This window comes from Notolabrus celidotus, chromosome 6 (genome assembly GCF_009762535.1).
Source record: "Notolabrus celidotus isolate fNotCel1 chromosome 6, fNotCel1.pri, whole genome shotgun sequence".
NCBI lineage: Eukaryota > Metazoa > Chordata > Actinopteri > Labriformes > Labridae > Notolabrus > Notolabrus celidotus.
Window position 1 is genome coordinate 28,413,643 of NC_048277.1, and position 12,144 is coordinate 28,425,786.

A 12,144-nucleotide genomic window follows, 5' to 3' on the forward strand; every position below is an offset into this window, starting at 1 on the left:
TCCAGGTGGCCCCTCTCTAAGAGGCAGCAGAGGGACTCTCAGCATCAATAAATGTCCTTAACCAGACTGATGTGATGTAGCTCAGATTACATCATTGTCTGTTTACATCCAAATACAAGTGCAGGTAAATGAATAGAAATATACCTGCCTGCGTGTGTGCACATTAACATAAATTGTGCACAATATCCATTCCCTGTTGAGTCAGTACCATCAGTAATTCAAAGAGGGTTGTGTGTCTTGGAGAAGGTCTGCAAAAGTGTGATTATAGGGAGAAAGCTGCACTATGTGGTCTAAGCTGGATCAGCCTTGTTGGCACATACATCGTCTACAGACTTTACTGAGAAGCTTACATTTCCTCTAACCAATACAGTTCTACTTAACTCACTATGAGCTGCTCCTCGTGGTGTGAGATAGGTTAAACGTGACAGGATTATGATATGGCAATAATGGCATTGATTTTTCCCCTTCTGTTTTCTTTGAGTTGTGTGATTGATGGTTCAGGGGGAAATAGCACTCAGCATGCTGAAGACTCTGGGCTGCCCACTGAGCCCCTTTTGGATGGCATGGTATTATGTGGGCTGCCCAGCAGCCTGTGCTGAGTGGCAGAAAACAGCTAAGCCATCTGTTACACTCTATTTTCATCTCCCTGTCTACCAGCGGGGGAAAGCAACAGCCAAAAGGGGGTTCAACTCCTCTCTCAGAGTCCTGTTTGTTCAACAGGTCAAGTCTAAGCCTGGCAGTGAGGGACCACCAAACCAGATCTCATTTAAAGCAAGGCCCAGGTGTTCATAAGCCCTCCACAACGCTTCACATAGCAGCTCTGGTGATAAAGGAGAAAGTACTAATACAAAAAAGTAATCAGGTGCCTTAGAGAATTAGAGGAGATTAATGCTGTCACAGTTGTTAAATGACCATAAACCAATGTGTCCACAAATGCTTCTTAAGCCAGGTTAAAAGGATTGTCTTGTGAATTGAACTGTGTTCATGTAATGTGTTTCTTGGGTCGAAAAAAGAGAATTTGAAGCTTTCCAGGTGAGGATGAAACACAGGCTGGCAGGATTCATTTGAGATTACTTGGCCCAAACATGGTGTAATCCCCTTATCTGCATACTTACCTGTCCCTGACAGTGATCCAGGCGTGTGTCTATGAACCTCATTGGCCTGACATTCTGGCATGAGAAAATCCCTGTCTAATGTGTCAGCGCAGGCAGCTTTAACACCTGACACGCCAATGCTTATCTGCTGAGCACCCAATAGCACCTGCATTATCCCAGTGAAGCTCCTCAACAAGTAAAAGGGCTTCTAATACCCACCCAGTGAAATAACAGACTGTGTCATGCTGCAAACTCATAGTTTGCAAAGTGCATATGATTACTGGGGGATTATGACCTGATCAAAATGTGTTAACAATATCAGACATCTGAAATTTTGGCCGCCTATCTCTGAGTGGCAGGCTTCGAGAGGATTGTAGAGCATATAAATCTTGCTTGCTATTCATAAATCAATAAATGGTCAGGTCCCTCTTTCCATCCATCACTGAATTTTGAAATCTCCCTTCAATCTAGAATCTTAGGGCATCCATTAAAGCATTAAAGCATATTCCTGGATCTCAATTGCTGGCCAAAAGAATGTGAAGAAACGAAGAAGCATCTTTCACAAATAAAAAAGGATGGCATACCTGCACTAGCCCTGTGTTGTCCTCTTCAATATGCCACTGTAACCTGCAAAATGAAACATGGGCTTTTAAACAGATAATATGTGAAATACTTGGAAGAAAAAGCATGTCACAACTAAGTAAAACAAAGCATCTATAAGTTTTGAGGCTTTCTAACGGATAATAAGTTGTGTATCAAAGCTATATGCATCCATGTACAGCCTAAATATTCCTTAGGCCAGTGATTATAATTAATGGGCTTCTACAGACAGGGGATTTGGTTGAGGCAAACTTTGAATAATTTATCTTGAAACAGATGAGTCGTTGTGTGAATTTCCGGTGCAGCCATTTTTTTTAATTCTGTTGCACAGCAGGCTAGTATCACCGGACAGCATCCTATTAACAAGAGACCAAGTGGAGGTTACCTGTATGGATTAATTTCTCAGGATTTTGGACACCTTAAGTTTTTTTCCTTCCAAAAAATGTTACTTCTTTAACTTTTTGCGGAGGCCAAAGTAGCGAGGAGGTAAGGACGGTCCAATTTTTCGCAATTGCTTCAGCATATTTAGGGGGGCAGCTTGCATGGCGTTCCAACACTTCAAGGGTACCCTACTGCAGGCAAGATGGCGCCGCCACAACATCCACACCGGAAGTCCATACCGGAAGTCCATACCGGAAGTTACAAAGCTAAAAACGTTGCAATAACACCCACACCGGAAGTCCATACCAGAAGTTACAAAAATAAAAGCCTTCAAAAAACAGGAACGTGAACGCAAAATAAAAGCCTTCAAAAACACGTAGGTTTACGCGTAATTCTATGAACTTTTTTGCACTTACATTTTAATCGTATCAGTATTATTGACTAGTTGATTGACTCCAAAAGTGTATAGGCTGTTGAGAATTCAAGTTACTTAGAAGCCTGCACGAATCACTAAGTTATAGTGTTAACGTCTCAGCCATGCACAGCCTTTTGTTCCGAGTGTGTGTTGAAATACTTAAAGCTGATTATGATGCTGCCATGATGACATCTGCATATGCCTCTCTTGTTTTGTCTGGGTCATATGTTATTTTATGTTGTGTTAGCCTGACTGTACCTCACCTGTGGTGTGTGTCCTGCCCCTGCACACCTGCTTGCCTTTGACTGATTCCCCCAGTGACCCCTCTTCCTTCCTGCACAGCTGTTCCCCACAGGTTCAATATGATAACTGTGCAGCGTGCAGGAGTCTCTTTCCATGGGGACTTGTCACATTATCTAAGTTTGCTGTAGTGTTTGTTCCAAATTACCTTGCATGCTGTCTGCCTATGTGATCACATGTATAGATTAATGAATGAATGAAATACAGATCCAGAGTAGATCCACAGTCACGAGAGAAGAGCAGAATGTTATCTATGGTGCAGGGGCGAGTGGAGGAGGAAAATGTAGAGGTGTGTGGTGACTGTTTCTTTTTTAACATAATTTGTAACACGTTACAATGACACAGTGACAGGGGTGTTCATTAACCACAAGAACAAACGGAGGGAATGGTTTCTCCTTCTATTTTGAGACATTAGATGGGTGTAAACACTCTGAGCTTGTCAAACAGTTTTATTCAGATTGAATGCTTGATGCATGTACACCAATGTCTTAACAAGATCACTTTATTTGGCGTCCATGAAAACATTGAAGTTGGAACCTTCAATTAGAATGACTAGAAAAACTGCAAATGTATACATAGCTACTGTTTCTTTCCATCCAACCCCTACTTGAAATGTAGAATTATACTTTATTTTATGTTCTTTTAATGTTATATGTATGATGTCTTAACCCTTTTGTATTGATAATGTTGTACTTGAAAAAGAACAATGAACTTTTACTATTACAAACTCCAAATCAACATAGAATATTAGGACTAAAATATTTCAACTTGAGGCACCACTGTCAGCCACTGATGATAGATGTACAGTACACATTTCTGGGGAGCCTCTGTTGTTTTTGTGGTGAATATAGATCTCTGTGTACAGCTTGAGTGTATTTTCCCTCTTACTTACAGTCTTTTCCTTCTCATCCCCTCCCCCCACACACACTAACACTCTACATTATTCTGTTCTTCATACACAGCGGGATCTCTCTCACTCACTCTCTCTATCACAATTAGCTTTCTGCTAATTGATTTAGCAGCGACAGACTAATGCAATCAATACGCTACACGAAGAAGAAACTTCCAGTTCGAAGCATCCGGCATTGGGTAGAGAGGGGGTTAAAGAATCACTTCCGGTATGGACTTCCGGTATGGACTTCCGGTGTGGATGTTGTGGCGGCGCCATCTTGCCTGCAGTAGGGTGCCTCTCCAACACTTGAAAACACATCATAATACTCGAATTCAAATTTGTTCTTAATCACTTCGCTTTTATTTTGAAGGTACCTGGGTGGTGAAAAAAAAAGGTCAGTTAATGTTAATTAATTCAAAGGTTTACGTGACGTCATGAGTTAATCATGCGAGCTAGTTGCAGCAGACATTAAGATAATAATAAGAATTCGCAGGATTTATATAGCGCTTTTCTTGGTACTCAAAGTCGCTTTACATAAAATAAAAGTAAAAATAAAAAGGGTAAATAAAACAGAACAATGACAGTGGTGGGGCGGGGTTACAGGTCATGTGTTGTATGCTTTTTTGAACAGGTTGGTCTTGAGGGGGTTTATGAATGATTGAAGTAACCTTAGCTTCACTTCTTATAAATAAACTCCTTGCAGATGTATTCACATTTATATATAAAACATTTTTTTTGCAAAAGTTTAATGATGTCACACATTTGGCAAATGTTGAAGGTTCAAACTCTCAGACAAACCCATTGTAGAACAGGTTTATCTTCGTCCACACTGCCATCTAGTGGTGTGTTGGGGATATAACATTAGTGGGGACTTATAGTCAAGGCAATGATGAGCAAGTTTGTTGTGTATAATACGAAAATCCGATCACTTGTGACAAATAAATCATGATATGCTATAATACATGTTAAACTGGATAGGATTATTTGATTCACTTAATCACTTCGATGTTTTAGTGTCATCCAGCCACACCGGAACTGCAGCTTACCAAGGAATCAGTCAAAGCGATCTCTTGTTTATCGTTTGTCTAAATTAACAATGTTGGCTGCAATCACGCTGCATACAGAATTCCAGCACTTCATTCAATAATCCGTCTGCATTCCAGTAAAATTCTGCGCGCTTTTGTGCACGTGGGACTGGCGACTTCCATTTGGATACATTATATCCCACAATGCATTGCGGTATGGTAACAGTTTCAAATGTATTAAACTATAAATAAGCAAAATACGTCAGGAAGAGTGTATCGTGTTGTGTGGTATAGAGAATGCCCTGTTGACTGAGGGGTTTCCTGGGATTAAAGCGAGTGTACCGTCTCTGAAGATCGTATGCGGCAGATACAAACCATTACACTGTCTGTTTCAACGTCAGCTTTGCGCAGTGGCAGTATCGTAGCCTATGAGGTTTATCCGAGGCGCGATTATTGCTAGTTGAAAACTTTACCCAATACCCCGCCCTAACGACTTGCAATATAGTCGGTAACGGCAATTTTTGACGGTCTCTAAGGAGACTGATTTACTTGTACAAAGAAATGAACTTACGAAAGACTGTTCAATGGTCGGTCCTTAGTTTAATGGGCGTGTCCCGCTAAAGTATGAGGAAGTACGTGTAGAGAAGAGAATCATATTCGCATTGAATATTCAATATAGACTTGTATACTGAACATCATGAGGCATTTTGTATTTTTACATTTATTTTTTACAACACTGTCAGTCATGTAAAGTGAATCCCCAGCATTTTTTAAAGGAAACAGAAGAAAGAAAAAAGAATGATACATTTAACTCGTCACATCCAGCTCAAATCAGTGTGCTCAACATATAATTATTTATTTTTTTACAGTTTAACAGCTCACCTGTACGTGAAATATAATGACTGAATTCATTAAACAATGACATTATATTAGTAATTAATAATAATAAGAATTTTATTTGTTAAGCACTTTTCAAAAACCAAGTTACAAAGTGCTTTAAATGGGCAGCAAAATAAAACAGGCAGGTCATAAAAACAAATAAGTCAAGATACAGAAATAAAACATGTTTTAAAAGACATGAAGTTCCCCTTAAATAGTTTTAAAGGAATGCATTTATTTTAAAATATATTTCTTAAGACGGTTAAAACAAAATAAAGTCAAATAAAATTCAGATAAAAGTTAAAGTCTAAGTACAGTTTCCATTCTAACTCACCCAAGCGTTTCATTATATAGAGGGGTGAGGAAGCGCAGGATAGCCCCCACCCCAACTTGTGGAATATTAGTCAATATATCTCTTCATCTGAAGAGAGGAAATTCAGTTCAATTAAAAAAAAACTTTATTTGTCCCCCACATATGAGCAGCATTGAATACAAGAAACAGACACTTAGATCATAAGAATTGTAAAAAAGAAAGAAAATAGTTATACATTTTTTTTTACAGGCTACAATATATATACATAATTTATCAATGTGCAAAGAAGTTATGTTAAGGTAAAGTGCAGAACAGTGTGAAGTGAAAAATGGACACAAATACTGGAGTTACAAGAAGTGAAATTGCAGAGGTTGTGTTGGGTACTTAAACAATAAATAACATATAACAATAAATGCCTTTAAATAGAAAAGTTGAAGAGCAGGTCCTTACAGTATGTAAGATGAGATTTATTTTGGCCTAATTTATTTTAAGTGTCACCAAATAGTCCTTGTTTAATTCTAATTTCATTTTTTATCATTGAGTTCTTTAGTGAAGTTCAGAAGACCTCTATTTCATACATTGCACTGCCTTTTTAAGGTTGCTCAGGGTGAAGTAAAGGTGTCACATGAGTTCGATGTGCTGTTGTCCTACGTTGATAAGGGGTCATTAAAGGCATCACGACGCACAGCAGAAGTTGTCCCGTGCTCTTTCTTCCCCACAGCCCTCAAGTATGATTAAATTAAGTTTCTACTTAACGCTGTTGAAGTGTAAAAGTTCTGAAGAGATACTTTAAATAAATTAGACCAAAATAAATCTCATCTTACAATAACATAAGATCATAGCGAAAGTGAATCTCCAGCATTTTTTAAAGGAAACAGAAGAAGAAATACTAAATAAATAATATAACCAAGTCTCTCGTCACATCCAGCTCAAATCAGTGTGTGCCCAATATATAATTGTTTATTTTCACAGTTTAACAGCTCACCTGTAAGTGAAATAAAATCATTTAATTCATTAAACAATGTCATTAGAGTACTAATTCTAAGTACAGTTTCCATTCTGACTCATATTAACTGAACGGTCACCCGAGCGTTTCATGAGACAGTCGTGAAACTGTATTCATGAGCAAACCACAACAGAGGGGACAGGGCGCGCAGGGTAGTCCGCCTCCCCAAACTATGGAGAGGCAGCTTTGCGCAGTGGCAGTATCGTAGCCTATGAGGTCTATCCGAGGCGCGATTATTGCTAGTTGAAAACTTTACCCAATACCCCGCCCTAACGACTTGCAATATAGTCGGTAACGGCAATTTTTGACGGTCTCCAAGGAGACTCATAACCACGTTAAAGAAAGAGACAAACGTAATCCTGCGTGTGCCATGTGCACTATCAAGAAGTATGTGCGGATAGATACATAAGCATTAAATAAGAATATAAGTCATAGCTCGTGATGCTTATATTATGTGTACAGCTTTCACTCTGTATTCTTTAATGATTAAACATGTTCCTACATTAAAGGAAACAGTAGTAGAAATACATATAAATAAAGTCTCCCATCACATCCATCCCAAACCAAAACCCGTGCCAAACATCTTATTTATTTCCCTCACAGTTAAATAACTACAGTTTCGCATCTAACTCATATTGCATTAACACCCAAGCGTGTTTCAACCGTATCCAACCACAACAGAGGGGACAGGGCGCGCAGGGTAGTCCGCCTCCCCAAACTATGGAGAGTCAGCTTTGCGCAGTGGCAGTATCGTAGCCTATGAGGTCTATCCGAGGCGCGATTATTGCTAGTTGAAAACTTTACCCAATACCCCGCCTTGACGACTTGCAATATAGTCGGTAACGGCAATTTTTGACGGTCTCTAAGGAGACTCATAACCACGTTAAAGAAAGAGACAAATATAATCCTGCGTGTGTGTGCCATGTGCACTTCCAGAAAGTGTATGAGGATCCACATGTGATTATTAAATACAAATATGACTCATAGCTCTATATCGTGATGCATATATATGTGTATCACATCACTCTGTATTCTTTAATGATTTAACATGTGCTTACATTAAAGGAAACAGTACTAGAAATACATTTAAATAAAGTCTCTCATCACATCCATCCCAAACCAAAACCCGTGCCAAACATCTTGTTTATTTCCCCTCACAGTTAAAACAGCTGCCTGACAGTTTAATACAATCATATGCACTATTTAACAATGACACATGAGATGTTTTAAGTACAGTTTCGCATCTAACTCATATTGGATTAACACCATTAACACACAAGCGTGTTTTAACCGTATGCAACCACAACAGAGGGGACAGGGCGCGCAGGGTAGTCCGCCTCCCCAAACTATGGAGAGGCAGCTTTGCGCAGTGGCAGTATCGTAGCCTATGAGGTTTATCCGAGGCGCGATTATTGCTAGTTGAAAACTTTACCCAATACCCCGCCCTAACGACTTGCAATATAGTCGGTAACGGCAATTTTTGACGGTCTCCAAGGAGACTCATAACAACGTTAAAGAAAGAGACGAACGTAATCCTGCGTGTCCTACGTGCGCCTTCAAACTCGAGTATGTGGATTCATACATGATTATTAAATAAAAATATGACTCGTGGCTCTATATCCTGATATGTGTATCACATCACTCTGTATTCTTTAAAGATTTAACATGTTCTTACATTAAAGGAAACAGTAGTAGAAATACATGAACAAAGTATCTCATCACATCCAGCCCAAACCAAAATCCGTGCCAAACATCTTTTTTATTTCCCCTCACAGTTAAAACAGCTGCTTGACAGTTTAATACAATCATACATTATTTAACACTGACACATGAGTCGCTTTAAGTACAGTTTCGCATCTAACTCATATTGCATTAACACCCAAGCGTGTTTCAACCGTATCCAACCACAACAGAGGGGACAGGGCGCGCAGGGTAGTCCGCCTCCCCAAACTACGGAGGGTCAGCTTTGCGCAGTGGCAGTATCGTAGCCTATGAGGTCTATCCGAGGCGCGATTATTGCTAGTTGAAAACTTTACCCAATACCCCGCCCTAACGACTTGCAATATGGTCGGTAACGGCAATTTTTGACGGTCTCCAAGGAGACTCATAACCACGTTAAAGAAAGAGACAAATATAATCCTGCGTGTGCGTGCCATGTGCACTTCCAGAAAGTGTGTGAGGATCCATGTGATTATTAAATACAAATATGACTCATAGCTCTATATCGTGATGCATATATATATGTATCACATCACTCTGTATTCTTTAATGATTTAACATGTTCTTACATTAAAGGAAACAGTAGTAGAAATCCATAAACAAAGAATCTCATCACATCCAGCCCAAATCAAAATCCGTGCCAAACATCTTATTTATTTTCCCTCACAGTTAAACAGCTGCCTGACAGTTTAATATGATCATATACACTATTTAACAATGACACATGGGTTGTTTTAAGTACAGTTTCGCATCTAACTCATATTGCATTAACACTCAACTGTATCCATGTACCAACCACAACAGAGGGGACAGGGCGCGCAGGGTAGTGCGCCTCCCCAAACTATGGAGAGGCAACTTTGCGCAGTGGCAGTATCGTAGCCTATGAGGTCTATCCGAGGCGCGATTATTGCTAGTTGAAAACTTTACCCAATACCCCGCCTTGACGACTTGCAATATAGTCGCTAACGGCAATTTTTGACGGTCTCTAAGGAGACTCATAACCACGTTAAAGAAAAAGACAAACGTAATCCTGCGTGTGTGTGCCATGTGCACTTCCAGAAAGTGTATGAGGATCCATATGTGATTATTAAATACAAATATGACTCATAGCTCTATATCGTGATTCATATATATGTGCATCACATCACTCTGTATTCTTTAATGATTTAACATGTCCTTACATTAAAGGAAACAATAGTAGAAATACATTTAAATAAAGTCTCTCATCACATCCATCCCAAAACAAAACCCGTGCCAAACATCTTATTTATTTCCCCTCATAGTTAAAACAGCTGCCTGACAGTTTAATACAATCATATGCACTATTTAACAATGACACATGAGATGTTTTAAGTACAGTTTCGCATCTAACTCATATTGGATTAACACCATTAACACACAAGCGTGTTTTAACCGTATCCAACCACAACAGAGGGGACAGGGCGCGCAGGGTAGTCCGCCTCCCCAAACTATGGAGAGGCAGCTTTGCGCAGTGGCAGTATCGTAGCCTATGAGGTTTATCCGAGGCGCGATTATTGCTAGTTGAAAACTTTACCCAATACCCCGCCCTAACGACTTGCAATATAGTCGGTAACGGCAATTTTTGACGGTCTCCAAGGAGACTCTTAACCACGTTAAATAAAGAGACAAACCTAATCCTAGGTGTGTGCCATGTGCGCTTTCAAACTCGAGTATGTGGGTTCATACATAATTATTAATTTAAAAAAATGACTAATAGCTCTATATGCTGATATGTGTATCACATCACTCTGTATTCTTTAATGATTTAACATGTTCTTACATTAAAGGAAACAGTAGTAGAATCCATCAACAAAGAATCTCATCACATCCAGCCCAAATCAAAATCCGTGCCAAACATCTTATTTATTTTCCCTCACAGTTAAACAGCTGCCTGACAGTTTAATATGATCATATACACTATTTAACACTGACACATGAGTTGTTTTAAGTACAGTTTCGCATCTAACTCATATTGCATTAACACTCAACTGTATCCATGTACCAACCACAACAGAGGGGACAGGGCGCGCAGGGTAGTCCGCCTCCCCAAACTATGGAGAGGCAGCTTTGCGCAGTGGCAGTATCGTAGCCTATGAGGTTTATCCGAGGCGCGATTATTGCTAGTTGAAAACTTTACCCAATACCCCGCCCTAACGACTTGTAATATAGTCGGTAACGGCAATTTTTGACGGCTTCAAGGAGACTCATAACCACGTTAAAGAAAGAGACAAAAATAATCCTGTGTGTGCGTGCCATGTGCACTTCCAGAAAGTGTATGACGATCCATATGTGATTATCAAATACAAATATGACTCATAGCTCTATATCGTGATATGTGTATCACATCACTCTGTATTCTTTAATGATTTAACATGTTCTTACATTAAAGGAAACAGTAGTAGAATCCATAAACAAAGAATCTCATCACATCCAGCCCAAATCAAAATCCGTGCCAAACATCTTATTTATTTTCCCTCACAGTTAAACAGCTGCCTGACAGTTTAATATGATCATATACATTATTTAACACTGACACATGAGTTGTTTTAAGTACAGTTTCGCATCTAACTCATATTGCATTAACACTCAACTGTATCCATGTACCAACCACAACAGAGGGGACAGGGCCCGCAGGGTAGTGCGCCTCCCCAAACTATGGAGAGGCAGCTTTGCGCAGTGGCAGTATCGTAGCCTATGAGGTCTATCCGAGGCGCGATTATTGCTAGTTGAAAACTTTACCCAATACCCCGCCCTAACGACTTGCAATATAGTCGGTAACGGCAATTTTTGACGGTCTCTAAGGAGACTCATAACAACGTTAAAGAAAGAGACAAATATAATCCTGCGTGTGTATGCCATGTGCACTTCCAGAAAGTGTGTGAGGATCCATGTGATTATTAAATACAAATATGACTCATAGCTCTATATCGTGATGCATATATATGTGTATCACATCACTCTGTATTCTTTAACGATTTAACATGTGCTTACATTAAAGGAAACAGTAGTAGAAATACATAAATCAAGTCTCTCATCACATCCATCCCAAACCAAAACCCGTGCCGAACATCTTCTTTATTTCCCCTCATAGTTAAACAGCTGCCTGACAGTTTAATACAATCATATGCACTATTTAACAATGACACATGAGTTGTTTTAAGTACAGTTTCGCATCTAACTCATATTGGATTAACACCATTAACACACAAGCGTGTTTTAACCGTATCCAACCACAACAGAGGGGACAGGGCGCGCAGGGTAGTCCGCCTCCCCAAACTATGGAGAGGCAGCTTTGCGCAGTGGCAGTATCGTAGCCTATGAGGTCTATCCGAGGCGCGATTATTGCTAGTTGAAAACTTTACCCAATACCCCGCCCTAACGACTTGCAATATAGTCGGTAACGGCAATTTTTGACGGTCTCCAAGGAGACTCATAACCACGTTAAAGAAAGAGACGAACGTAATCCTGCGTGTGTGTCCTATGTGCGCCTTCAAACTCG

At 39.7% G+C, this 12,144-nt stretch overlaps 10 non-coding genes across 10 annotated transcripts; all 10 read left to right on the forward strand.

Annotated features, from left to right (window-relative positions):
* Positions 1 to 5,106: 5,106 nt before the first annotated feature.
* On the forward strand, positions 5,107 to 5,247 carry LOC117815189. The gene has a single exon (XR_004631762.1). It is a non-coding gene; the product is annotated as a U4 spliceosomal RNA (small nuclear RNA).
* A 1,840-nt stretch (positions 5,248 to 7,087) lies between these two features.
* On the forward strand, positions 7,088 to 7,228 carry LOC117815196. Its single transcript, XR_004631769.1, has one exon. It is a non-coding gene; the product is annotated as a U4 spliceosomal RNA (small nuclear RNA).
* A 407-nt stretch (positions 7,229 to 7,635) lies between these two features.
* LOC117815192 lies at positions 7,636 to 7,776 on the forward strand. The gene has a single exon (XR_004631765.1). It is a non-coding gene; the product is annotated as a U4 spliceosomal RNA (small nuclear RNA).
* A 487-nt stretch (positions 7,777 to 8,263) lies between these two features.
* On the forward strand, positions 8,264 to 8,404 carry LOC117815190. Its single transcript, XR_004631763.1, has one exon. It is a non-coding gene; the product is annotated as a U4 spliceosomal RNA (small nuclear RNA).
* Positions 8,405 to 8,867: 463 nt separating this feature from the next.
* LOC117815121 lies at positions 8,868 to 9,008 on the forward strand. Its single transcript, XR_004631701.1, has one exon. It is a non-coding gene; the product is annotated as a U4 spliceosomal RNA (small nuclear RNA).
* A 469-nt stretch (positions 9,009 to 9,477) lies between these two features.
* LOC117815194 lies at positions 9,478 to 9,618 on the forward strand. Its single transcript, XR_004631767.1, has one exon. It is a non-coding gene; the product is annotated as a U4 spliceosomal RNA (small nuclear RNA).
* A 487-nt stretch (positions 9,619 to 10,105) lies between these two features.
* On the forward strand, positions 10,106 to 10,246 carry LOC117815191. The gene has a single exon (XR_004631764.1). It is a non-coding gene; the product is annotated as a U4 spliceosomal RNA (small nuclear RNA).
* A 462-nt stretch (positions 10,247 to 10,708) lies between these two features.
* Positions 10,709 to 10,847, forward strand: LOC117815122. Its single transcript, XR_004631702.1, has one exon. It is a non-coding gene; the product is annotated as a U4 spliceosomal RNA (small nuclear RNA).
* A 463-nt stretch (positions 10,848 to 11,310) lies between these two features.
* Positions 11,311 to 11,451, forward strand: LOC117815193. The gene has a single exon (XR_004631766.1). It is a non-coding gene; the product is annotated as a U4 spliceosomal RNA (small nuclear RNA).
* A 482-nt stretch (positions 11,452 to 11,933) lies between these two features.
* LOC117815198 lies at positions 11,934 to 12,074 on the forward strand. Its single transcript, XR_004631772.1, has one exon. It is a non-coding gene; the product is annotated as a U4 spliceosomal RNA (small nuclear RNA).
* Positions 12,075 to 12,144: the final 70 nt, after the last annotated feature.